This window comes from Myotis davidii, unplaced genomic scaffold (genome assembly GCF_000327345.1).
Source record: "Myotis davidii unplaced genomic scaffold, ASM32734v1 scaffold428, whole genome shotgun sequence".
Taxonomy (NCBI): domain Eukaryota; kingdom Metazoa; phylum Chordata; class Mammalia; order Chiroptera; family Vespertilionidae; genus Myotis; species Myotis davidii.
In genome coordinates, this window is record NW_006299834.1 from 142,864 (window position 1) to 150,245 (window position 7,382).

The window sequence follows — 7,382 nt, forward strand, 5'->3', positions numbered from 1 at the left end:
CCAAGCCCTGGACACTGACCCCCCTCAGCCCAGCCGCGCTGGCCTCGCAGGCCCCTCCCGAGCTCTTGGGGGGCCCTGAGCAGGACCCCTGTTCCCAGCGGTTTTTAGTGGCCTTATCTGAACCGGGGCGGGGAGACCAGGCTTTTAGCAATAACCATAGCTAAGCGCCAGGCACGGTCCCAGGGCCTTCCACACCACAGTGCAGCCCCGGGACACGAGAGACACGTGTGTTTCAGGGGCCACTGAGAGTCTACAGCTTCTGACAATTAAACTGCGACACACCCTGACTGTGAGGTGCGCTGGGAGCTCAGAGGCGGCCAAGATGGGTTTCCCGGAATCAATGAAACAGCATCAATAGCTCGTCTATGCTCCCCACAGTCTCCAGCAGGACGCGTGGCCCCATTGTCCAGGCGAGAACACCGAGGCAGAGACGTGAACTAACTAAGTTACTCCGGTGGCAGAGCTGGGACTTGACCCAGGGCCACCTGGGCCTCTGCTGTACTCGCTCCCTCAACGGGTGCCCAACCCTGCGGCAGGGGGCCGGGGGTTGGGGGGGCTACGGGGGTGCAGCAAGTTGGTAACCCGGAGCAGGCCGGGAGTCTGGGGGAGGCAACGCGGTCACACCGCCGCCTCCGCGTCCCTCCTCTGTGCTCAGGGCTGCAGCCTTCTCCACAGGAGGGGGCGGGGGGCGGGGGCGGGGGTCCCCTGTGTACAGTTCGGGGCGGCGTCACCCACAGCCAGCCCTTCTCTTGGATTCTTGCAGGGCTGGAAGGCGAAGGCAGGGCCGGCAAATGCCTTTCATCTTCACGCCGACCCCAGCCCATCAGGCTCTGTGCGGAGGAGGGCGGAGGCCGGTTGGGACGGGGGAAAGCTGCCGCGTGTCTCCAATGACATCAGCAGGAGGGGGGAGCCCAGGGCCGGGGAGCTGCGGGGCCCTTTAATGTAGGACCCGAGACCCGAGAGCCCACCGCCTGCCCAGGAAGGTGAAGGGTCTCCCAGCGTCCAGCTCACGGTGGCCTCTCTGAAGTCCAGGCCTCGCCGCCAGGGGTGGGGAAGAGGAGAGGCGGGTGGGGTGGGGCGTCCGGGGTGGTGAGGGACCTCCTGGCACCGTCCACAGCCTGGAGTTTGTGGAACCCTGGGGGGAGGGGGCTGCCGCGTGCCCGCTGGGCCTCCACGGGGCACCCACAGGATCCCTGCCCTGGCAGCTCTTTCACCCCCATAGCAGGCCATAGTCCGGCTGCCGGGAGCGGAGGGGTGTGTGGGGTGTGGTGTCAGCGGTATTCAATCTTCTTTGCATGTTCGATAGACTTCACCAGCGAAGCCAGCTGATCCTGGAATTTTGTTTGTTGCCAGGTGTTTGAATTCTGTTTCAAGTTCCTTACGAGGGATCAGTTAGTTCAGGTTTTCCAGTTTTTCATGATTCAGTTTAGGAAGGTTGTATGCTTTACAGATTTGTTCATTTCTTATAGTTGGTTCAGTTCGTTGGCATATAATTGTTAGCAGTAGCCTCTTTGATGCTTTGTGTTTCGGTGGTGTGTTTTAATATCTCTGGGTGTATTTCATTTACTTAGGCTCTCATCCAGTGCTTCTCAACCTTCTGGCCCTTTAAATACAGTGCCTCATGTTGTGACCCAACCATAAAATTAGTTTCATGGCTACTTCATAACTGTAAGTGTTGCTACTGTTATGAATCGTAATGTAAAGCGCCCTAGAACATTCCAGGGACAGCTCTTAGGAGGCACGTCTTCATCTTTAAGGGAGAGCTGGTATTTTTTGAGGGCAGCAGACCTTCCAGGGTTGGGTGAGCCAGGCCAGCACCACCTCCCCTCCAAGAAGGGGCCCAGCAGAGGAGGACGAGGCAGGATGGGGGGCTGGAGGGGCCCCGAGTCTGCCCCAGAGCCAGAGGGTTCAGGCAGGGTCAGGCTTAGCAGCAGGTGAGATTGCTTACTTCCCAACTGCCTCTGGGAACAGAGAAAAACGGAAATCAATTACGTGCAGAATTGTCAGTCGGAAGAAAGCTGTCGCCCTCGATTTAGAATTTACAAACAGCTCATTAAGCCACGGCAGGAGCTGTCGTCAGCCTGCTGACCGGGGTGGGGGGGCCCAGAGAGCAGGGCAGGGGCGCTGGCGTACCCCCGGGGCCCCCACCCCAGGCCGTCTTCACCGACGCCCATGCCAGGCTGCTCAGAGCTTTCGCATGATGGGTCGGGGTTGGGGGCACACGCACCAGCGTGGTCCTGGGTCCCCAGTGACTCCCCTGCAGCCAGGCTGGAGGGGCTAACCTGGCTGCTGCCCCCGGTGCCAGGCCTGCCTGCTCACTCCCCGTGTGTCCTGTCTCCGGGCCCCTGAGTCCCCGCCTCAAGGCTGCTTGAGCCCTTCGCCGTGGCTGCAGGGACCCAGCGCCCTGTCTGGGCTTCCTGATCGCACAGCCCTGTTCTCAGGGGTCACCCACGGCCCTGGGCCTGGGACTCTGAGCCCGGCTCTGCGGGGCTCCGGCGTCCACAGGGGGCTCCCGTGTTGTAGGTCTGTCTGAGGGGCTTCTGCTCGTCCCTCTGTCCTGGGCCCGGGTGGAGCATGACTAGGGAAGACACATGCTTAGTTCCCCCTGGAGTAAGAGGGAGTGTGGCGGGAGGGGCCTGCGGGTGGGTGGTGGCAGTGTGGGCGGTGGCAGCGAGGCAGGTGGCAAAAGGGCCAGAAGGCACGAGGTGTGGGGGGATCCCTGCGTCTCTTTCAAGGAACATGACTCTCTGCCCAGGGATGTCACCAGGAGTCTGAGGACGCTCACTGGGCGGGGGGAGGAGTCAGTGACATGACTGACCCGGAGCCAGTGTGCCCGGCCTGTGCTCGGGTCCCGGACGTGAGAGGGACGGAGCCAGACCTGACCCTGCTTCCCGGGCAGGATGCTAGGGAGCATCAGGCTTCCGGTGGACATGAATGATAGAGAAAATCCATGGCAGAGCTGGGAGGCTGTGGCTCTGTTACCAACGCTGGTCAGCGGAACAGCCTCTGAAGAGGAGGGGACTCTGAGCTGAGGCCCGAGGGACAAGAAGGAACCTGCCTGCCTAGAGCAAGAACCGAGTCCCTGAGGCAGCGAAGAGCTTGAAGCACTTGAGGGACAAGGGATCTCTGTGTGGAGGGGAAGGTGGAGGAAGGTCTGTGTGTGGAGCTGAAGGTGGAGGAAGGTGTGTGTGTGGAGGTGAAGGTGGAGGAAGGTCTGTGTGTGGAGGTGAAGGTGGAGGAAGGTCTGTGTGTGGAGGTGAAGGTGGAGGAAGGTCTGTGTGTGGAGGTGAAGGTGGAGGAAGGTCTGTGTGTGGAGGTGAAGGTGGAGGAAGGTCTGTGTGTGGAGGTGAAGGTGGAGGAAGGTCTGTGTGTGGAGGTGAAGGTGGAGGAAGGTCTGTGTGTGGAGGTGAAGGTGGAGGAAGGTCTGTGTGTGGAGGTGAAGGTGGAGGAAGGTCTGTGTGTGGAGGTGAAGGTGGAGGAAGGTCTGTGTGTGGAGGTGAAGGTGGAGGAAGGTCTGTGTGTGGAGGTGAAGGTGGAGGAAGGTCTGTGTGTGGAGGTGAAGGTGGAGGAAGGTCTGTGTGTGGAGGTGAAGGTGGAGGAAGGTCTGTGTGTGGAGGTGAAGGTGGAGGAAGGTCTGTGTGTGGAGGTGAAGGTGGAGGAAGGTCTGTGTGTGGAGGTGAAGGTGGAGGAAGGTCTGTGTGTGGAGGTGAAGGTGGAGGAAGGTCTGTGTGTGGAGGTGAAGGTGGAGGAAGGTCTGTGTGTGGAGGTGAAGGTGGAGGAAGGTCTGTGTGTGGAGGTGAAGGTGGAGGAAGGTCTGTGTGTGGAGGTGAAGGTGGAGGAAGGTCTGTGTGTGGAGGTGAAGGTGGAGGAAGGTCTGTGTGTGGAGGTGAAGGTGGAGGAAGGTCTGTGTGTGGAGGTGAAGGTGGAGGAAGGTCTGTGTGTGGAGGTGAAGGTGGAGGAAGGTCTGTGTGTGGAGGTGAAGGTGGAGGAAGGTCTGTGTGTGGAGGTGAAGGTGGAGGAAGGTCTGTGTGTGGAGGTGAAGGTGGAGGAAGGTCTGTGTGTGGAGGTGAAGGTGGAGGAAGGTCTGTGTGTGGAGGTGAAGGTGGAGGAAGGTCTGTGTGTGGAGGTGAAGGTGGAGGAAGGTCTGTGTGTGGAGGTGAAGGTGGAGGAAGGTCTGTGTGTGGAGGTGAAGGTGGAGGAAGGTCTGTGTGTGGAGGTGAAGGTGGAGGAAGGTCTGTGTGTGGAGGTGAAGGTGGAGGAAGGTCTGTGTGTGGAGGTGAAGGTGGAGGAAGGTCTGTGTGTGGAGGTGAAGGTGGAGGAAGGTCTGTGTGTGGAGGTGAAGGTGGAGGAAGGTCTGTGTGTGGAGGTGAAGGTGGAGGAAGGTCTGTGTGTGGAGGTGAAGGTGGAGGAAGGTCTGTGTGTGGAGGTGAAGGTGGAGGAAGGTCTGTGTGTGGAGGTGAAGGTGGAGGAAGGTCTGTGTGTGGAGGTGAAGGTGGAGGAAGGTCTGTGTGTGGAGGTGAAGGTGGAGGAAGGTCTGTGTGTGGAGGTGAAGGTGGAGGAAGGTCTGTGTGTGGAGGTGAAGGTGGAGGAAGGTCTGTGTGTGGAGGTGAAGGTGGAGGAAGGTCTGTGTGTGGAGGTGAAGGTGGAGGAAGGTCTGTGTGTGGAGGTGAAGGTGGAGGAAGGTCTGTGTGTGGAGGTGAAGGTGGAGGAAGGTCTGTGTGTGGAGGTGAAGGTGGAGGAAGGTCTGTGTGTGGAGGTGAAGGTGGAGGAAGGTCTGTGTGTGGAGGTGAAGGTGGAGGAAGGTCTGTGTGTGGAGGTGAAGGTGGAGGAAGGTCTGTGTGTGGAGGTGAAGGTGGAGGAAGGTCTGTGTGTGGAGGTGAAGGTGGAGGAAGGTCTGTGTGTGGAGGTGAAGGTGGAGGAAGGTCTGTGTGTGGAGGTGAAGGTGGAGGAAGGTCTGTGTGTGGAGGTGAAGGTGGAGGAAGGTCTGTGTGTGGAGGTGAAGGTGGAGGAAGGTCTGTGTGTGGAGGTGAAGGTGGAGGAAGGTCTGTGTGTGGAGGTGAAGGTGGAGGAAGGTCTGTGTGTGGAGGTGAAGGTGGAGGAAGGTCTGTGTGTGGAGGTGAAGGTGGAGGAAGGTCTGTGTGTGGAGGTGAAGGTGGAGGAAGGTCTGTGTGTGGAGGTGAAGGTGGAGGAAGGTCTGTGTGTGGAGGTGAAGGTGGAGGAAGGTCTGTGTGTGGAGGTGAAGGTGGAGGAAGGTCTGTGTGTGGAGGTGAAGGTGGAGGAAGGTCTGTGTGTGGAGGTGAAGGTGGAGGAAGGTCTGTGTGTGGAGGTGAAGGTGGAGGAAGGTCTGTGTGTGGAGGTGAAGGTGGAGGAAGGTCTGTGTGTGGAGGTGAAGGTGGAGGAAGGTCTGTGTGTGGAGGTGAAGGTGGAGGAAGGTCTGTGTGTGGAGGTGAAGGTGGAGGAAGGTCTGTGTGTGGAGGTGAAGGTGGAGGAAGGTCTGTGTGTGGAGGTGAAGGTGGAGGAAGGTCTGTGTGTGGAGGTGAAGGTGGAGGAAGGTCTGTGTGTGGAGGTGAAGGTGGAGGAAGGTCTGTGTGTGGAGGTGAAGGTGGAGGAAGGTCTGTGTGTGGAGGTGAAGGTGGAGGAAGGTCTGTGTGTGGAGGTGAAGGTGGAGGAAGGTCTGTGTGTGGAGGTGAAGGTGGAGGAAGGTCTGTGTGTGGAGGTGAAGGTGGAGGAAGGTCTGTGTGTGGAGGTGAAGGTGGAGGAAGGTCTGTGTGTGGAGGTGAAGGTGGAGGAAGGTCTGTGTGTGGAGGTGAAGGTGGAGGAAGGTCTGTGTGTGGAGGTGAAGGTGGAGGAAGGTCTGTGTGTGGAGGTGAAGGTGGAGGAAGGTCTGTGTGTAGGTGAAGGTGGAGGTAGGTCTGTGTGGAGGGGAAGATGGAGGAAGGTCTGTGTGGAGGTGAAGGTGGAGGAAGGTTGTGTGTGGAGGTGAAGGTGGAGGAAGGTCTGTGTGGAGGTGAAGGTGGAGGTGAGAGGTGGGTCTGGGATGAGCAGAGATTCAGAGCCTTAAAGAGCAGGCCAGGACTCTGATGACTATTCTAAAGAGAACGGAGTCCAGGGAGGAACGCAGGACATGAAGGCCCTGGGTTCTTCTGCATTTGGCCCAGACAGAGCGACGGGCACTAGGCTCTCGCATAGTTAACAATAATGAACTTGGGCTGATTAGGAGAAAGGGACAGGATTGGGGGGTCATAGGGTAGGCCTCTGCATCTGCCGCCCATTTCCTGGATCCAGAGGGTGTGAGGCCAGGTCAGGCTAGATAGCTAGTGGGCAATGGGCAGTGCGGGGCTGTGGTCCTTGGGAGAAGGCAAGCCTGCAGGAGCCTGCGATCGCCAGTCCTCTCCGGGGTCTCCGAGCACAGCCCAGGGACCTGGGCCTGAGCAGAGCTCAGAGGCGAGTGGAGAGACAGCAATTAGCCTTCAGACCAGCAGGTAAGATATCAGAGAGGAGCTCTGCCACGCAGGCCCAGAGGTAACGTGGGCTCTGTTATTGGGTCTACAGCCAGGGGCTGAGCTGTACATTCGCAGAGTCCAGACTTTCAAGAAGTGGACTCAATGGGACCGAGAGCAACATCAAAACACGGGCGGGCTGAGCTGAGCTGGGAGGAGCCGGCTGGGGAACAGAGGGAGCCCCGCTTGGCCGGATGGAGACGTAGCACTTGGTTAATATTCCTGCATCCCACCGAGACCCCAGAGGCCGGGTCTGAGGAACAGGGACCATGTCAGTGGAAGAGCTACACGGGGCCCTCCGAACCCAGCCTGAGACTGAGCCCCCAAGAGATCTGCAGGGAAAAGTAAGCTCAAGGGTGCTTCCTGCCCATCGAGGACCTGGAAACACCCGACTGTCTTTTAAAAAATATATATTTTATTGATTTTTTACAGAGAGGAAGGGAGAGGGATAGAGACTTAGAAACATTGATGAGAGAAACATCGGATCAGTTGCCTCCTGCATACTCCCTACTGGGTATGTGCCTGCAACCAAGGTACCTGCCCTTGACCGGAATCGAACCTGGGACCCTTCAGTCCGTAGGCCTACGTTCTATACACTGAGCCAAACCCGTTAGGGCCCGCCGGCTGTCTTCATACCCACACAAACCACATCTACGCCGAGTCTATATGAGTTCAAGGTGACGAGCTCATTGTGTAAGTGCCTGTGAAAACAGGAAGCGCCCCTTAGAGGACGATGACAGAATCCAGTGTCTCTGCAACTGGCCACTCACAATGCCCAGCACACGATCACAAAATCACTAGACACACAAAGACACGGGAGCATGTGACTCACAGTCAAGGAAAACACCTAGCCAATAGCAATGACACTGAAGATGGCCTTCA